Consider the following 20,393-nt stretch of genomic DNA (forward strand, 5'->3'; position numbering starts at 1 on the left):
CACCGTCTCAACCCGGAGAGGAGACCCCCACCGTCCATCGGAGAGGAGACCTCTCAACCGGCCTGGTCTCAACCCGGGAGGAGACGATTGTCCACCGTCTCAACCCGGAGGTCCTCAACCGAGAGGAGACCCCCACCGTCTCAGGGCCCGGAGAGGAGACGAGACCCCACCGTCTCAACCTGGGAGAGGAGACCCCCATCTCAGGTCGGAGAGGAGACGGCCTGGTCTCAACCCGGAGAGGCTCTAGACCCTCCATCAGGGAGGACCCCACCTAACCCGGAGAGGAGAGGAGACCCCACCGTCTCAACCCGGAGGGCCCTACCGTCCCTCCATCGGAGGTCCTCAACCCGGAGAGGAGAGGACCCCACCGTCTCAACCCGGAGAGGAGAGGGTCTCAACCCGGAGAGGAGACGAGACCCCACCGTCTCAACCCGGAGAGGAGACAGGTCTCAACCCGGAGAGGAGACGAGACCCCACCGTCTCAACCCGGAGAGGAGACGAGACCCCACCGTCTCAACCCGGAGAGGAGAGGTCCCCACCGTCTCAACCCGGAGAGGAGACGAGACCCCACCGTCTCAACCCGGAGAGGAGACGAGACCCCACCGTCTCAACCCGGAGAGGAGACGAGACCCTCTCAACCCGGAGGGAGACGAGACCCCACCGTCTCACCTGAGAGGAGACGGGCCCCACCGTCTCAACCCGGAGAGGAGACGAGACATCACGGTCTCAACCCGGAGAGGGGCTCACGGTCTCAACCCGGAGAGGAGACGAGACTGGGTCCCAAATGGCACCCTATTCTCTATATAGCTAGTTTTGACCAGAGGCCTATGGGTAACTCTAGTGCACTAGTTTTGACCAGAGGCCTATGGGTAACGTTTGCACTAGTTTTGACCAGAGGCCTATGGGTAACGTCAGTGCACTAGTTTTGACCAGAGGCCTATGGGTAACGTAGTGCACTAGTTTTGACCAGAGGCCTATGGGTAACGTAGTGCACTAGTTTTGACCAGAGGCCTATGGGTTTCACTGTTTTGACCAGAGGCCTATGGGTTTAGTGCTAGTTTTGACCAGAGGCCTATGGGTAACGTAGGCACTAGTTTTGACCAGAGGCCTATGGGTTTGCACTAGTTTTGACCAGAGGCCTAGGGTAACGTAGTGCACTAGTTTTGACCAGAGGTCTATGGGTGTTTGCACTAGTTTTAACCACATGTTCTCTTCTTAAACCACACCATTACCGGAGCCTTTGACCCATTTACCATGTATAAACTATCCCTCAAACAATCTGCAAGACCGCTTGTTCAGCTACTGTAGTCTTCCCTCATCTTTTTGACCCCTTCCCCAACGTTAATACAAAGGCTTTTGTTTTTAGACGACCTGATCTGACTGTTCAGATGAGAAGCGTGACGCAGACATCATAACCATGCTATTAATATAGTAATAACATCTGACTTTAATAACAGAACACAATACCATTTTAGCTCATCGTGTTCTGTACCAGATTAGATTATTCATGTTTTCAGTTTAGTATTCATTATGTTACAACAGTTGTGTCCTCTGTTAAGAGGAGTTGAAAACCTTAATGGATACATGCCTGTCTGCTGAGATGACCGTTTACCGCCACTTCTGCAGTCATGAGACATGACCACAATGTTTACGGTAATCTCATTTTATGCACCCTGGACATGTGTTGGTAGTATCCAACTAGCAAACGGTTCTAAGTCCTAATGACTTGGTACTCAGGGCTCTATTGTCCCTCCATCAGGTCCTAATGACCTGGTACTCAGGGCTGTCCCTCCATCAGGTCCTAATGGCCTGGTACTCAGGGCTCTGAGTCCCTCCATCAGGTCCTAATGACCTGGTACTCAGGGCTCTATTGTCCCTCCATCAGGTCCTAATGGGCTGGGCTACTCAGGGCTCTATTATTGTCCCTCCATCAGGTCCTAATGGGCTGGTACTCAGGTCCTAATGACTCTATTGTCCCTCCATCAGGTCCTAATGGCCTGGTACTCAGGGCTCTATTGTCCCTCCATCAGGTCCTAATGGCCTGGTACTTTATTGTCCCTCCATCAGGTCCTAATGGGCTGGTACTCAGGGCTCTATTGTCCCTCCATCAGGTCCTAATGGCCTGGTACTCAGGGCTCTATTTGTTTCTCCATCAGGTCCTAATGAGATGTTTTCAGACTGTTTCTGAGAGGAGATGTTTTCAGACTGTTTCTGAGAGCAGGTGTTTTGTTTCAGACTTTTCAGAGCAGGTGTTTTCAGAGCCAGACTGTTTCTGAGAGCAGCTGTTTTCAGACTGTTTCTGAGAGCAGGTTTTTCAGACTGTTTCTGAGAGCAGGTGTTTTCAGACTGTTTCTGAGAGCAGGTGTTTTCAGACTGTTTCTGAGAGCAGGTGTTTTCAGACTGTTTCTGAGAGCAGGTGTTTTCAGACTGTTTCTGAGAGCAGGTGTTTTCAGACTGTTTCTGAGAGCAGGTGTTTTCAGACTGTTTCTGAGAGCAGGTGTTTTCAGACTGTTTCTGAGAGGAGATGCTTTCAGACATCTATAACATAGAGCCATTCACGTCTGTTTATTTACATAGAGCCATTCACGTCTGTTTATTTACATAGAGCCATTCACGTCTGTTTATTTACATAGGAGCCATTCACGTGTTTATTTAAATAGGAGCCAATCACGTCTGTTTATTTAAATAGGAGCACAATGGGTAAAACGGGAGCTTCTTGAGGTCAGTTATTCCTGCGGCCAACTTTAGTGAGGTGGCCAAGTATGAAATTCACTCATTTTTGACAGCTATATATCTTAACTATTAAGTTAAGTTGTGGCTTATTGCATTTTCTTTAGCTGGGTTTTTGCTAATGTTAGCAAAGTGGCTTTGCAAGATCTAGCTTCTTGGTAACAGCAGCAGACACAATCCCCTGTCAGATACCTGCTGCCTAATATTTGTTTGTTTTTTGCGTGCTGCAAACTTTGTTTTCAGTTACTTGCATGTCCTAGTAATACATAATTTATCATGTGCTCCTTAGCATTTACCTAGCATTTACTATGGGAATTCCTTAGTACTTGTTAGCATTTTGTTAGCATTTTGTTAGCATTCTGTTAAGTAAACGTAATAAAAAAATTAAAATAATTGTCCCTGGATGACACAGGCATGGTATGGAAGTCTAGATAACACCCAACCGTTTTATAACCGGTGTTTCTGATACCCTCCTTAGCAGAAGCGTCCAATTATACAAGGCACTCCTGTACATGTGTGAAATTGGACTAATATCATTCCCTACCTCTGAATTGCCTAAATTCCCTGCTCTTCTCTCCTCCAGGTGGTAAAGATGCTGCAGTGAGTTCGGAGCTGAATCTTAACTGAAGCCTCAGCATGTCTATACTGCTGATGGTGGGTGTGGTGATGTGGGGGGCCCAAGGGGGGGTCCATGGGGCCATGTGTCCCGGAGGGGTCCTTGGTAACTGCCCCACCCAGCAGAGCAACACCTCTGGTGGGGGTGAGACCTCCAGGGACTACTGCTACACCGCCCGTATCCGATCCACCGTGCTCCAGGGCCTGCCCTTCGGAGGGGTGCCCACTGTGCTCGCACTCGACTTCATGTGCTTCCTGGTGAGTCAAAACGCAAGAGTTCAAAGGTCAAACAGAGATGAGTATACAGTATAACACAACTTTATTTTTCACCTGATACATCAGATAGGTTTCTTCAGCCCCACACACACACACACACACACACACACCTCACACACACACACGCACACCTCACACACACCACACGCACACCTCACACACACACACGCGCACACCTCACACACACACACACACACACGCACACCTCACACATGCATACCTCACACACACACACACACACACACACACACGCACACACACGCACACATGCATACCTCACACACAAACACACACGCATACCACACACGCACATGTCAGATGTTTTCCTCATGTACACAAAGCTGTGATTGTTAGATCTGATGTTTTCCTTCATGTAGCTGATGTGATTGGTTAGATCTGATGTTTTCCTTCATGTAGACGGAGCTGTGATTGGTTAGATCTGATGTTTTCCTTCATGTAGACGGAGCTGTGATTGGTTAGATCTGATGTTTTCCTTCATGTAGACGGAGCTGTGATTGGTTAGATCTGATGTTTTCCTTCATGTAGACGGAGCTGTGATTGGTTAGATCTGACATAAATCAACCCCTGAAGGTATTTCACTTCCCTAAAGTAACATGCTTGGGAAGGCAGCCTGCCCCCCTCTGTGTACATTGGGAAGGCAGCCTGCCCCCTCTGTGTACATTGGGAAGGCAGCCTGCCCCCCCCCTCTGTGTACATTGGGAAGGCAGCCTGCCTAATGTATGGTGAGGCTCCTACCCCCCCCCTCTGTGTACATTGGGAAGGCAGCCTGCCTAATGTATGGTGAGGCTCCTACCCCCCCTGTGTACATTGGGAAGGCAGCCTGCCTAATGTATGGTGAGGCTCCTACCCCCCCCTCTCTCTGTGTACATTGGGAAGGCAGCCCCCTCTCTCTCTCTGTGTACATTGGGAAGGCAGCCTGCCTAATGTATGGTGAGGCTCCTACCCCCCTCTCTGTGTACATTGGGAAGGCAGCCTGCCTAATGTATGGTGAGGCTCCTACACCCCCCTCTGTGTACATTGGGAAGGCAGCCTGCCTAATGTATGGTGAGGCTCCTACCCCCCCCCTGTGTCATTGGGAAGGCAGCCTGCCTGTATGGTGAAGGCAGCCCCCCCTGTCTCTCTGTGTACATTGGGAAGGCAGCCCCCCTCTCTCTGGTGTGTACATTGGGAAGGCAGCCCCCCCTCTCTCTCTGTGTACATTGGGAAGGCAGCCTGCCTAATGTATGGTGAGGCTCCTACCCCCCCTCTCTGTGTACATTGGGAAGGCAGCCTGCCTAATGTATGGTGAGGCTCCTACCCCCCCCCCCCCCCTCTGTGTACATTGGGAAGGCAGCCTGCCTAATGTATGGTGAGGCTCCTACCCCCCCCCTGTGTACATTGGGAAGGCAGCCTGCCTAATGTATGGTGAGGCTCCTACCCCCCCCCCCTCTCTCTCTGTGTACATTGGGAAGGCAGCCCCCTAATGTATGGTGAGGCTCCTCCTCTGTGTACATTGGTGAGGCAGCACCCCCCTCTGTGTACATTGGGAAGGCAGCCTGCCTAATGTATGGTGAGGCTCCTACCCCCCCTCTCTGTGTACATTGGGAAGGCAGCCTGCCTAATGTATGGTGAGGCTCCCACCCCCCCTCTCTCTGTGTACATTGGGAAGGCAGCCTGCCTAATGTATGGTGAGGCTCCCACCCCCCCCCTCTCTGTGTACATTGGGAAGGCAGCCTGCCTAATGTATGGTGAGGCTCCTACCCCCCCCTCTCTGTGTACATTGGGAAGGCAGCCTGCCTAATGTATGGTGAGGCTCCTACCCCCTGTGTACATTGGGACCTCTCCCTCCCTATGTGAAGATTGGGAAGGATGACCTTTTGACAAGTGGTGAGTTTGTGTGTTTTAACGTGGGAAGGCAGCCTTCCTAGTTATCCTGTTTTAACGTATGGTGAGGCCTCCTAGTTATCCTGTTTTAACGTGTGTGTGTGGCCTTCCTGGTTATCCTGTTTTGATGTGTGTGTGTGTGTGGCCTACCTAGTTATCCTGTTTTAACGTTGGGAAGGCAGTGGCCTACCTAGTTATCCTGTTTTAACGTGTCTGTGTGTGTTGGGAAGTTAGCCTGTTTTGATGTGTGGTGAGGCTCCTAGTTATCCTGTTTTAACTGTGTGTGTTGGGGCCTACCTAGCAGCCTGTTTTAACGTGTGTGGTGAGGCCTACCTAGTCTGTTTTAACATTGGGAATGCAACCTGGCCTACCTAATCCTGTTTTGATGGTGAGGCTCCCACCACCCCCTTTTGTGTACATTGGGAAGGCAGCCTGTTTTGATGTATGGTGAGTGTGGCCTACCTGGTTATCCTGTTTTACATTGGGAAGGCAGCCTGCCTGTGTGTGTGTGTGGCCTTCCTAGTTATCCTGTTTTGATTGGGAAGGCAGCCTGCTTTAACGTGTGTGTGTGGTGAGGCTCCTAGGTACCCCCCTCTCTGTGTTCTCCATTGGGAAGGCAGCCTGCCTGGGTATGGTGAGGCTCCTACGCCCCCCCCCTGGTCACTCTGTGTACAGGGAAGGCAGCTGCCTAATGTATGGTGAGACACCCCCTCTGTGTACATTGGGAATGTTTAGTATTTGATCCCTGTTGGTGAGGCCCCACCACCTTTGTGCCACACAGTACTCTTAGGCAGCCTGGCTGATGAGGAGGAGGAGGAGGAGGAGGAGTGTGGGAGAGTGGAACAGAAGGCAGCCAACACTGACAGAAGGATTGCTCATACCCCCCAGTTCAGTAGATTGGGAAGGCAGCCTGCCACAGTAATGGTGACTGAACAGTAGACTACCACAGTAATGGTGACTGAACAGGCAGCCTACCCAGTAATGTGACTGGTGAGTAGACTACCCCAGTAATACATTGGGGTGACTGAACAGTAGACTGCCAATGTATGGTGAGGCTGAACAGTGACTAATGTAATACATAGGTGAGGCTCCTACCACCCCCCAGTGTACATTGGGAAGACTGCAGCCTACCACAGTAATGTATGGTGAGGCTCCCACCCCCACAGTCTGTGTACATTGAAAGGCAGCCTGCCTAATGTATGGTGACTGAACAGCAGACTCTCAGTGTACATTGGGAAGGCAGCAGACTACCACAGTAATACATGGGAGGACTGAACAGTAGACTACCCCTGTACATGGGGAACAGCAGACTGCCTAATACATGGTGAGGACTGAACAGCAGACTACCACTGTAATACATTGGGACTGAACTCCCTCCCAGTAATGAAGATGAAGGATGACCTTTTGACAAGTGGTCGGTTTGTGTTTGTTTTAACGTGTAATGTGTGGCCTTCCAGTAGTTATCCTGTTTTAACGTGTGTGTGTGACTTCCTAGTTATCCTGTTTTAACGTAGGTGGTGACCTTCCTAGTTATCCTGTTTTGATGTGTGACTGTGTGTACCTACCTAGTTATCCTGTTTTAACGTGACTACCACAGTAATGGTGACCTACCTAGTTATCCTGTTTTAACGTGTGTGTGTGTGTTGTCACTACCTAGTTATCCTGTTTTGATGTGTGTGTGTTGGCCTTCCTAGTTATCCTGTTTGTGCAGTGATAACCAACAAGTAATCTAACTGACTTAAATGTAAATGTAAATGTAACTGTCTTATACACAGTGTGTGGCCTAAGGTTATCCTGTTTTAACGTATATGAATGTGTGATGGTACAGGCCTACCTAGTTATCCTGTTTTATACGTATGAGATGAGTGTGTGGACAAAGTTAACCTGTTTTGATGTTAAAGTGGCTGGATACCTGTGTTATCCTGTTTTGATGTGTGTGTGTAGGCCTACCTAGTTATCCTGTTTTGATGTGAATAATGTGTGTGTAACCTATATGGTTATCCTGTTTTAACGTGTGTGATGTGTGTGTGTGTGGCCTTCCTAGTTATCCTGTTTTGATGTGTTTACCTTCCTAGTTGTCCTGCTTTAAAATGTGTGTGTGTGTCAATGACAGTGTTTGGCAGGTACTCCTGTTTGTGTTCTCCATCTTGAGGAAGGTGGCGTGGGACTACGAAGCTGGCGCTGGTCACTGATGCAGACAGGTAACCAACTGAGACACACAGGCTGAGACACCCCGGGAAAGAACACAGACATGTTTAGTGGTTGATCCCTGTTGGAATTGAACCCACAGCTTTGATGCCACACAGTACTCTTAACGCCACCTAGGCTGAGGAGGAGGGCAGGAGGAGGAGGAGGAGGAGTGGGGGAGAGTGGAAAGGGCTTCTCTTGTAACAGAAGGAGATCAACACTGACAGAAGGATTGACATACGACCACAGTTCAGTAGAGCCTCTGGGACAGTAGACTACCACAGTAATGGTGACTGAACAGTTCAGACTCCTGAGTAATGGTGACTGAACAGTAGACTACCACGTAATGGTGACTGAACAGTAGACTACCACAGTAATACATAGGGGTGACTGAACAGTAGACTACCACAGTAATGGTGACTGAACAGTGACTACCACAGTAATACATAGGGGTGACTGACTGAACAGTAGACTACCACAGTAATACATAGGGCCCTGAACAGCAGACTACCCAGTAATACATAGGGGTGACTGAACAGTAGACTACCACTGTAATGGTGACTGAACAGTAGACTACCACAGTATTGAGTAGGGGTGACTGAACAGCAGACTAACAGTAATACATAGGGGTGACTGAACAGCAGACTACCACAGTAATACATCAGGGGTGACTGAACAGTAGACTACCACAGTAATGGTGACTGAACAGTAGACTACCACAGTAATACATAGGGGTGACTGAACAGCAGACTACCACAGTAATACATAGGGGGGTGACTGAACAGTAGACTACCACAGTAATGGTGACTGAACAGTAGACTCCACAGGTAATCCATAGGGGGACTGAACAGTAGACTACCACAGTAATGGTGACTGAACAGTAGACTACCACAGTAATACATAGGGGTGACTGAACAGCAGACTACCAGGTAATACATAGGGGTGACTGAACAGTAGACTACCACAGTAATGGTGACTGAACAGTACACTACCACAGTAATACATAGGGGTGACTGAACAGTAGACTACCAACAGGAAATGGTGACTGAACAGTAGAACTAGCAGAGTAATACATAGGGGTGACTGAACAGCAGACTACCACAGTAATACATAGGGGTGACTGAACAGTAGACTACCACAGTAATACATAGGGGTGACTGAACAGTAGACTACCACAGTAATACATAGGGGTGACTGAACAGCAGACTACCACAGTAATACATAGGGGTGACTGAACAGTAGACTACCACAGTAATGGTGACTGAACAGCAGACTACCACAGTAATACATAGGGCATTACCACTAGACCAGTCAGGGCATTACCACTAGACCAGTCAATGGGCATTACCACTAGACCAGTCAGGGCATTACCACTAGACCAGTCAGGGCATTACCACTAGACCAGTCAGGGCATTACCACTAGACCAGTCAGGGCATTACCACTAGACCAGTCAGGGCATTACCACTAGACCAGTCAGGGCATTACCACTAGACCAGTCAGGGCATTACCACTAGACCAGCCAGGGCATTAACCACTAGACCAGCCAGGGCATTACCACTAGACCAGTCAGGGCATTACCACTAGACCAGCCAGGGCATTACCACTAGACCAGCCAGGGCATTACCACTAGACCAGCCAGGGCATTACCACTAGACCAGCCAGGGCATTACCACTAGACCAGCCAGGGCATTACCACTAGACCAGCCAGGGCATTACCACTAGACCAGCCAGGGCATTACCACTAGACCAGCCAGGGCATTACCACTAGACCAGCCAGGGCATTACCACTAGACCAGCCAGGGCATTACCACTAGACCAGCCAGGGCATTACCACTAGACCAGCCAGGGCATTACCACTAGACCAGCCAGGGCATTACCACTAGACCAGCCAGGGCATTACCACTAGACCAGTCAGGGCATTACCACTAGACCAGCCAGGGCATTACCACTAGACCAGTCAGGGCATTACCACTAGACCAGTCAGGGCATTACCACTAGACCAGCCAGGGCATTACCACTAGACCAGCCAGGGCATTACCACTCGACCAGCCAGGGCATTATTACCATGTAAGTCTACGGAAGGTGGCGAGAAGCACGAGCCTCCTACGTTTTGTATTGAAGTCAATGTACCAAGAGGAGGATGGAAGCTATCTGTCCTCCGGGCTACACCATGGTGCTACAGTGTGCTGTTGAGGCTACTGTAGAGCTTCTTTGCAAAACGGTGTGTTTTTTTTTTGTCAGGTATTGTTTTGACGTGAATATATTTATAATAGTTTTATCTAAAAAAAACCTTTTTTATTTTTCTGGAATTGATTGAGTAGGAATGTCCTCCCCCGTCTTCCTCTGAGGAGCCTCCACTGGTAGATGTAGTAGCTAAGATAACTGTGCTGTATTGAGTGGCTAGGACAGAGCCAGGGTCATGGTCCATGGATAGGCACATTGTTTTCCCCTGCTGCATGCCTGTAATACTTGTAAGTCATCTCATATCCAGATAGTGATTCCCCTTTGACTTAACATCTAGGTCTACTGTAGATCTGTGTTTGATGCTTTTTTAAAAAATTCAGTATGAACCAAACATAAGCAGCCATTTTATGGATTTGTGGTCTTCAAGGTGCTGTTTATTATATAGACAATACTCAAGACTACATCATGTGTACTCTCGTCAAAGCTCGTGACCCTCTTTAGCTCAGTTTGGTAGAGCGTGACGTCTGAAACCCCGGAACGGTGGGTTCAATTCCCAGGACCACCCATACGTAGAAACTGTGTGCATGTATGAGTTGAGTGGCTTTGGTTAAAGGAATTTGCTAATGGTCTGTATATTAATCTGTTTGGAAATGTTTGTAATATATCCACTATGTATAACCCCAGCAGAGGCCCTCTGTCGCTGTAGAGACAACTGAACTGTGATTGGCCCTGAGTAACTGCATCACTAGTTTCTCCTCCAGGACTCTACCAAGCTGACCCCCTGCCACGTTGTTTCTTCTGTTTTTGTTTTCTCTCTGAAGACGGAGTCAGCGATACAGCCGTCTGGACGAACAGGAATAGTATGTAATGTTACCGCGTCACCCTGCTTCTCTTCCTCTTTCGTACCCCTCTTATCTTCTAGGAGTAACTCTCTTCCTTTCCTACCTAGGCTGGTGTGGGTTGGGTCGGCCTCTCTCTCTCTCTCTCTCTCTCTCTCTCTCTCTCTCTCTCTCTCTCTCTCTCTCTCTCTCTCTCTCTCTCTCTCTCTCTCTCTCTCTCTCTCTCTCTCTCTCTCTCTCTCTCTCTGTGGGTTGGTCTGTCTCTCTCTCTCTCTCTCTCTCTCTCTCTGTCTCTGTCTCTCTCTGTCTCTCTCTGTCTCTGTCTCTCTCTGTCTCTCTCTCTCTGTGTGGGTTGGTCTCTTTCCTTCTCTCCTCCAGGCTTTCTTCTTCTCCATGCCATCATCCTGTTTTTAAAAACTCTCCTCTGTCTGTCTGTTTCACCTCCTCTCTCTCCCTAACTAATCAGCTCTATATGCTAATCTGTTTCGTTGTTAAACTCTCTGACAAGCAGCATGCCTTTCCTGTCCTCCTGTGTGAGCGCAGCCCTTGAGGCGCCCAGCAGGCAGGATGTTTACAGGGTGGAGAGGTATGGTAACTAGTAACTACACACCTCACCTGACTGGTTACCCCTACCTACTAGCCACCTCTTCCTACCAATCAGCTGTGTGTCTGTGGTGGTTCTGTACTACCTACTAGCCACCTCTTCCTACCAATCAGCTGTGTGTCTGTGGTGGTTCTGTACTACCTACTAGCCACCTCTTCCTACCAATCAGCTGTGTTTCTGTGGTGGTTCTGTACTACCTACTAGCCACCTCTTCCTACCAATCAGCTGTGTGTCTGTGGTGGTTCTGTACTACCTACTAGCCACCTCTTCCTACCAATCAGCTGTGTGTCTGTGGTGGTTCTGTACTACCTACTAGCCACCTCTTCCTACCAATCAGCTGTGTTTCTGTGGTGGTTCTGTACTACCTACTAGCCACCTCTTCCTACCAATCAGCTGTGTGTCTGTGGTGGTTCTGTACTACCTACTAGCCACCTCTTCCTACCAATCAGCTGTGTGTCTGTGGTGGTTCTGTACTACCTACTAGCCACCTCTTCCTACCAATCAGCTGTGTGTCTGTGGTGGTTCTGTACTACCTACTAGCCACCTCTTCCTACCAATCAGCTGTGTGTCTGTGGTGGTTCTGTACTACCTACTAGCCACCTCTTCCTACCAATCAGCTGTGTGTCTGTGGTGGTTCTGTACTACCTACTAGCCACCTCTTCCTACCAATCAGCTGTGTGTCTGTGGTGGTTCTGTACTACCTACTAGCCACCTCTTCCTACCAATCAGCTGTGTGTCTGTGGTGGTTCTGTACTACCTACTAGCCACCTCTTCCTACCAATCAGCTGTGTGTCTGTGGTGGTTCTGTACTACCTACTAGCCACCTCTTCCTACCAATCAGCTGTGTGTCTGTGGTGGTTCTGTACTACCTACTAGCCACCTCTTCCTACCAATCAGCTGTGTGTTTGTGATGGTTCTGTACTACCTACTAGCCACCTCTTCCTACCAATCAGCTGTGTGTCTGTGATGGTTCTGTACTACCTACTAGCCACCTCTTCCTACCAATCAGCTGTGTGTCTGTGATGGTTCTGTACTACCTACTAGCCACCTCTTCCTACCAATCAGCTGTGTGTCTGTGGTGGTTCTGTACTACCTACTAGCCACCTCTTCCTACCAATCAGCTGTGTGTCTGTGGTTGTTCTGTATTTCTGTACTAGATATGACTCTGAGGTAATCCCCCAAGTCCCTCTGGGTGAATTCATCCTTTAATGTTGTTGTACGCTTGGCATTTAGTAGAGCAGAGGTTACCCATTTCTTCCAGTACTCTAAATCATTAAAGGGTCTGATAGCCTGGTCTCAGATCTGTTTGTGCGGACTTGTTTAACGTTTACAGCTTCTTTGGCAAGATTGTACAAACAGTTCTGTGACCAGGCTGTAATTCAGATGATTGATCCCAGTAGTAATTGAGATCCCAATATTCATTGTGATCTGAAAGGGTTCATTATCCTGGATTAACATCCCCCTGTCAGCGTTTCTGTGGTGGTTCTGGGTCATATTTGATTAGTTGCATCAGCTGTGTTAGTGCCAGGGGTCAGGGGTCAGAAATAAAAAGGGACATCCCTTTGGGTGCATAGGACCAGGATTGAGAAACACTGCTCTCAGTCTGCGTATTAATGACTACACACTGGTGTTATGTTGTCTCTGTGAATACCCTTGTCTGTGAATAACCTTCTCTCTCTAGCTAGCATCTGTCATCTTAATCAGGCCCATTTCAGTCAAAAATGAGATTTTCCTGTGTTTTCTATATATTTCCACACTGATGTTGGAATAACACTGTGAAATGGTGAACATTTTGACAATGTCCTTTTTGTGTAAGAGCTGTTTGAAAAGACCGGGTGAAATTTCTGCCTAATGTGTGTGTCTGTGGTGGTTCTGTAATGTCTTGGTGGGATGTAGTTAGGGCCTTCCATGGTGACATCACCATGCAGTCATTAAAAATAGACCAATAAGAAAGATGATTCCAAACCACTCTGCCTAACATTTTCAGTTTTCCCCACCCCGCTCTGATCACTCCATCCTTTGCATTCTGCCTTTTAACAGGCTGGGGGGCTCTGACAGAGAGAGACCGTTTGTGTATCTCTAGAATCCTCAAACTGCATGGAATGGAATGGGGCTGTAGAGGTTTGTTCTGGATCATTGTTGTCTCACTGATGGGGGGGCAAGGGTTGGGGGGGGGGGCAAACAGTTCTACCTAGATTATTTTTATGAGTGACAGAGTAAAATAATGGGTGACTTTTTCAAATTCAAGCTCCCTCTGAAGAGTGAAAGTGAGATTTTATTTGAACACAAAGTAGAACGGTTAGGCTATATCCAGATGTCCGTTTCTGTGTACGGTATTACCTGGAAGTGAATTCAAGGTCAAGGCTTTGAGTAACCTGGCCGTCGGGTCATATTTGATTAGTTGCATGGTGAAAAGGAGTCAGGCGCAGGAGAGTTGAGATGCGTGGACAAGGTATTTAATACACACAATAAACACCGGTATAGAAACAATACAACTGGTGTTAAATATACCACTGTAAATATACCCTTGTCTAAATAACCTTAAATACACCGCTACTAAATCTGTCATCTAAATACACCCATTAAATACACCGCGAAAATACATTTTCCTGTGTTTTCTAAATACACACTGATGTAAATAACACTGACTAAATACACCGTGAAAATTTTGACAAATCACCGCGACTAAATACACCGCTGACTAAATACACCGCGACTAAATACACTGCCTAAATACACCGGGACTAAATACACCGACTAAATACACCGACTAAATACACCATGACTAAATACACCGCGACTAAATACACCACTAAATACACCGACTAAATACACCGACTAAATACACCGCGACTAAATACACCGCGACTAAATACACCGCGACTAAACGGGAGTAAATATACCACGCTAAATATACCACGACCAAATATACCACGACTAAACGGGAGTAAATATACTAGAATCCTCAAACTGCCTAAATATAATGGGGCTAAATATACCACTGACCAAATATACCTCACTAAACGGGGTAAATATACCACGACTAAATATACTACAACCAAATATTTTTATGAGTAAACGGAGTAAATATAATGGGTAAATATACCAACCAAATATACCACGACCAAATATCCCTCTGAAGGGACTAAATATACCAGATTTTATATGAACACAAATATAACGGTTAGGGAGTAAATATACCAGATGTAAATATACTGTGACCAAATATACCACGACCAAATATACCAGGTCTAAACGGGACTAAATATACCACGACCAAATATACAGGACCAAATATACCATGACTAAACGGGACTAAATATACCACAACCAAATATACCACGACCATATATACCACTACTAAACGGGAGTAAATATACCACGACTAAATATACCACGACTAAACGGGACTAAATATACCACGACCAAATATACCACGACCAAATATACCACGACTAAACGGGACTAAATATACCACGACCAAATATACCACGACCAAATATACCACGACTAAACGGGACTAAATATACCACAACCAAATATACCACGACCATATATACCACGAAAAACGGGAGTAAATATACCGCGACTAAATATACCACAACCAAATATACCACGACCAAATATACCGCGACTAAACGGGACTAAATATACCACGACCAAATATACCACGACCATATATACCACGACCATATATACCACGACCAAATATACCACGACCAAATATACCACGACCAAATATACCACGACCATATATACCACGACTAATATACCACGACCATATATACCACGACCAAATATACCGACTAAATATACCACGACCAAATATACCTAACCATATATACACGACCATACCTATATACCACGACCATATATACCACGACCAAATATACCACGACCAATATACCACGACCAAATATACCACGACCAAATATACCACGACCATATATACCACGACCATATATACCACGACCAAATATACCACGACTAAATAAATATACCACGACCAAATATACCAAACGACCAAATATACCACGACTAAACGGGACTAAATATACCACAACCAAATATACCACGACCATATATACCACGACTAAACGGGAGTAAATATACCACGACTAAATATACCACAACCAAATATACCACGACCAAATATACCACGACTAAACGGGACTAAATATACCACGACCAAATATACCACGACCAATATACCACGACCATATATACCACGACCAAATATACCACGACCAAATATACCACGACCAAATATACCACGACCATATATACCACGACCATATATACCACGACCATATATACCACGACCAAATATACCACGACCAAATATACCACGACCAAATATACCACGACCATATATACCACGACCAAATATACCAAACGGGACCAAATATACCACGACCAAATATACCACGACCATATATACCACGACCAAATATACCACGACCAAATATACCACCAATATACCACAACCATATATACCACGACCATATATACCACGACCAAATATACGGGACTAAATATACCACGACCAAATATACCACAAATATACCGCCAAATATACCACGACCAAATACACCACGACTAAATACACCGGACTAAATATACCACAACTAAATACACCACGACTAAATACACCGCGACTAAACGGGAGTAAATATACCACGACTAAATAGTAAATATACCACGACCAAATATACCAAACCAAATATACCACGACCAAATATACCACGACTAAACGGGACTAAATATACCACAACCAAATATACCACGACCATATATACCACGACTAAACGGGAGTAAATATACCACGACTAAATATACCACAACCAAATATACCACGACCAAATATACCACGACTAAACGGGACTAAATATACCACGACCAAATATACCACGACCATATATACCACGACCATATATACCACGACCAAATATACCACGACCAAATATACCACGACCAAATATACCACGACCAAATATACCACGACCATATATACCACGACCATATATACCACGACCATATATACCACGACCAAATATACCACGACCAAATATACCACGACCAAATATACCACGACCATATATACCACGACCATATATACCACGACCATATATACCACGACCAAATATACCACGACCAAATATACCACGACCAAATATACCGCGACCAAATATACCGCGACCAAATATACCGCGACCAAATACACCGCGACTAAATACACCGCGACTAAATACACCGCGACTAAATACACCGCGACTAAATATACCGCGACTAAATACACCACGACTAAATATACCACGACTAAATACACCACGACTAAATACACCGCGACTAAACGGGAGTAAATATACCACGACTAAACGGGAGTAAATATACCACGACCAAATATACCACGACCAAATATACCACGACCAAATATACCACGACTAAACGGGACTAAATATACCACAACCAAATATACCACGACCATATATACCACGACTAAACGGGAGTAAATATACCACGACTAAATATACCACAACCAAATATACCACGACCAAATATACCACGACTAAACGGGACTAAATATACCACGACCAAATATACCACGACCATATATACCACGACCATATATACCACGACCAAATATACCACGACCAAATATACCACCCATATATACCACCACCATATATACCACGACCATATATACCACGACCAAATATACCACGACCAAATATACCACGAAATATACAAATATACCACGACCATATATACCACGACCATATATACCACGACCATATATACCATATATACCACGACCAAATATACCACGACCAAATATACCACGACCAAATATACCGCGACCAAATATACCGCGACCAAATACACCGCGACTAAATACACCGCGACTAAATACACCGCGACTAAATACACCGCGACTAAATATACCACGACTAAATACACCACGACTAAATACACCGCGACTAAACGGGAGTAAATATACCACGACTAAACGGGAGTAAATATACCACGACCAAATATACCACGACCAAATATACCACGACCAAATACACCGCGACTAAACGGGAGTAAATATACCACGACTAAACGCGCCTAAATATACCACGACTAAATATACAACGACCAGATATACCACGACTAAATATACAACGACCAAATATACCACGACTAAACAGGAGTAAATATACCACGACTAAACGCGCCTAAATATACCACGACTAAACGGGACTAAATATACCACGACCAAATATACCACGACTAAACGGGAGTAAATATACCACGACCAAATATACCACGACTAAACGGGAGTAAATATACCACGACCAAATATACCACGACCAAATATACCACGACTAAACGGGAGTAAATATACCACGACCAAATATACCAAAACTAAATATACCACGACTAAATATACCACGACTAAACGGGAGTAAATATACCACGACTAAATATACCACGACTAGACGGGAGTAAATATACCACGACTAGACGGGAGTAAATATACCACGACTAAATATACCACGACTAAACGGGAGTAAATATACCACGACTAGACGGGAGTAAATATACCACGACTAAACGGGAGTAAATATACCACGACTAAATATACCACGACTAAATATACCACGACTAAACGGGAGTAAATATACCACGACTAAATATACCACGACTAAATATACCACGACTAAACGGGATTAAATATACCACGACTAAACGGGAGTAAATATACCACGACTAAATATACCACGACTAAATATACCACGACTAAATATACCACGACTAAATATACCACGACTAAATATACCACGACTAAATATACCACGACTAAATATACCACGACTAAATATACCACGACTAAATATACCACGACTAAATATACCACGACTAAATATACCACGACTAAATATAACGGGACTAAATATACCACGACTAAATATACCACGACTAAATATACCACGACTAAACATACCACGACTAAACATACCACGACTAAACGGGACTAAATATACCACGACTAAATATACCACAACCAAATATACCACGACTAAATACACCACGACTAAATATACCACGACTAAACGGGAGTAAATATACCACGACTAAATATACCACGACTAAATATACCACGACTAAATATACCACGACTAAACGGGACTAAATATACCACGACTAAATATACCACGACTAAATATACCACGACTAAACGGGAGTAAATATACCACGACTAAATATACCACGACTAAACGGGAGTAAATATACCACGACCAAATATACCACGACCAAATATACCACGACCAAATATACCACGATTAAATATACCACAACTAAATATACCACGCCCCACTAAAACCTCAACTCTGTCTCCGGTCAATTACATTCAATTCTGTCAATTCAGGAAATGAACTGAAATTCCAGAATTGTAATGTAAGTGGTGCAACCGTGTGAACACAGCCCAGGACCAGCCTCTCCAGACCATTTCAGAGCCATGTGTGGCCAGTGAACTAACTACTCTGTAAATAAATACACCATTGATACTGTACTACAATGGTGATATCAAAGCCTAACTTTTTTGGTATTGTGCTATGCTAATGCTTGGCTAAAGCGATCTCCATCAGGTTTGTTTTTGGGGGAGCGCTAGGCTAATGCTAAGCTAATACTAATGGTATCCTTTTAACATTGTGTGTGTGTGTACGCAGTGTGGCGTCTGCCATAACGTCAGAGCTTCCCGATCGCTACGAACGCCTGACCTCTGTCTCCAGCTCAGTGGACTTTGAGCAGAGAGACAACGTAAGTACTACTTCCTGTTTTTACTGGGGTCATGGGGTGTGGAGCGTCTACGCTAGAGCATCGGTTTCCAACCTTGTCGGTTCCGGAGACCACCAAATCACCGTTAAAAGCTCTTGAGGAACACCATCGAAGACTCACAAACCATTTGCATTGTGAAAAGTAATGTGATCTTTAAAAAATAAAAATACATCTTTATAACCTTTATTTAACCAGGCAAGTCAGTTAATTAAGAACAAATTCTTATTTTCAATGGTGGCCTAGGAACAGTGGGTTAACTACCTTGTTCAGGGGCAGAATTAACCATTTTTACATTGTCAGTTCGGGGATTTGAACTTGCAACCTTTTCGGTTATTAATCCATCACTCCAACCACTAGGCTACCTGACGCCCCAGACCTAACCTAACCTTCTGCAGAACTAACCTAACCTTCTGCAGATCTAACCTAACCTTCTGCAGATCTAACCTAACCTTCTGCAGACCTAACCTAACCTTCTGCAGATCTAACCTAACCTTCTGCAGATCTAACTTGACCTTCTGCAGATCTAACCTAACCTTCTGCAGATCTAACCTAACCTTCTGCAGATCTAACCTAACCTTCTGCAGATCTAACCTAACCTTCTGCAGATCTAACCTAACCTTCTGCAGATCTAACCTAACCTTCTGCAGATCTAACCTAACCTTCTGCAGATCTAACCTAACCTTCTGCAGATCTAACCTAACCTACGGCAGATCTACTCTAACCTACGGCAGATCTACTCTAACCTACGGCAGATCTACTCTAACCTACGGCAGATCTACTCTAACCTACGGCAGATCTACTCTAACCTACGGCAGATCTACTCTAACCTACGGCAGATCTAACCTAACCTAACCTAACCTATGGCAGATTTAATAAATCTAATCTATGACACATCTAACCTCATCTAATCTACAGCAGGTCTAACCTAATCTCTTCTCTCTCTAGGGCTTCTGCTCCTGGTTAACAGCCATCTTCCGCATAAAGTGAGTCTCCCATACAGTGGATTGTGTGTGTGTGTGTGTGAGTGTGTGTTAGAGAGAGAACGACCGATAATCAGCTGAGCCAATATATCGGGCTGATATTGGCCATCAGCCTTTGATAGTCCCTTTACTTAGCAAAACTGCTGCTCTGCCAGCCACCACTCACTGAGGAATGTCTAGCTGGGAAAATCCACAGCAAACTAGCTCATTCTCCAACCCGAAAGATGCACTATTGAGAAACAGATTAATTGACACAGTGATCAAAA

General features: G+C 45.6%; 1 pseudogene; it reads left to right on the forward strand.

Annotated features, from left to right (window-relative positions):
* LOC124040459 overlaps positions 1-20,393 on the forward strand; it is a 112,176-nt pseudogene that overhangs the window by 24,116 nt on the left and 67,667 nt on the right.

Source organism: Oncorhynchus gorbuscha, linkage group LG07 (assembly GCF_021184085.1).
Source record: "Oncorhynchus gorbuscha isolate QuinsamMale2020 ecotype Even-year linkage group LG07, OgorEven_v1.0, whole genome shotgun sequence".
Lineage (NCBI taxonomy): Eukaryota > Metazoa > Chordata > Actinopteri > Salmoniformes > Salmonidae > Oncorhynchus > Oncorhynchus gorbuscha.